The sequence below is a fragment of the Hypanus sabinus genome, chromosome X1 (genome assembly GCF_030144855.1).
Source record: "Hypanus sabinus isolate sHypSab1 chromosome X1, sHypSab1.hap1, whole genome shotgun sequence".
In the NCBI taxonomy this organism is placed as follows: Eukaryota; Metazoa; Chordata; class Chondrichthyes; order Myliobatiformes; family Dasyatidae; genus Hypanus; species Hypanus sabinus.
This window is the reverse complement of record NC_082738.1, coordinates 24,030,577-24,031,849: the sequence shown is the minus strand read 5'-3', so window position 1 is coordinate 24,031,849 and position 1,273 is coordinate 24,030,577.

Here is a 1,273-nt window from a genome sequence, read left to right as displayed (position 1 = left end):
TTCTTCTCATGTTGAGCTTAGTTCCTGTTTTAGGATTTCTCATTAAAAAGCTGTTTGGCAGCATTCAATGTCATGTTCATTCTTATTACCTGGAATTCCTTGATGTCTATTATATGCCCAGGTCATTAACCCTTTACATCTATAAGCTGAAACATTATTACACATTATACACCTGTCTACACAGGATAAGCTTTTGTATCAGATGACCTACCACCCCTGTTCAGAATTATTTATCCAAAACACTGCTGGAAGAAATGTGTAGTGAATGAAGACTCCAGTAACCCAAGCCAGTGTGATCTAATACAGGACAATTCCAAAATTTGGGTTTACATTTGATTACCATTATCAATCACACTACTTAAGGCATTAGAATGTATCCATGAGCTGTGTTTTCGGGAATTGCACCAACAGATCCTAATTAAAGTCATAAACACAAGAGTTTCTGCAGATCAAGTTCAAGTTCAGTTCATTGTCATTCAGCTGTGCACATGTATACTGCCAAACAAAACAACATTCCTCTGGGCCAAGGTGCACAACACATTACATATAACTCACCCACACAAACACCACCTCACTAGCTCTCTGCTCAGCCTTGGATCACCTGGACAATAGCAGGCTGCTGTTTATTGATTACAGCCCAGTGTTCAACACCACCATCCCCTCAGTACTAAGCAACAAGCTCCCTCATCAGGAGACCACAGTCTCAGCATGATGAAGCTTCAGGTGTTGCTGCCAACTCGGGTCTTTCTGTCAAGAAGTCCAAGATCCAGTTACAGAGAGGGGTAATGAGTCCCAAAGAGGGCAGTTTACCCACTGGCCTCTGAGAGATGATTGTGTTAAATGCCAAGTTGAAGTTGATGAACATCATTTTCTAGTGGGACAGGATAGAATGGAAGGCCAAGGCTATGACATTATCAGTGGGCTGGTTCGAGAAGTAAGTGAAATGGAAAGGTGGGATTTTATATGACCCTGTCAGTACCTCCAGTTGAACTTTGTCTTTTTGTGTGTTTTCCCCCTAGCCGTCAGTCTGTGGTTTTGTATTGCCATGTGCTTTTGTTTGTTTTCATGCCCAATGTGCTCCTGTCCCCGCTCCTATTCTACTCCGGCCCCTGTGTTACTGAGTACTCCGCCTCTCACCTGTTTCTCATTATTACCTGTATCGCTGCCACTTCTGTCTCACTGTGCTCCACCTATCAGCTGCCTCTCTGTGTATTGCTCAGTGTATTTCAGTCCTGTGTTTTCATCTGTTTTACCAGATTCTACCAGTGAATTT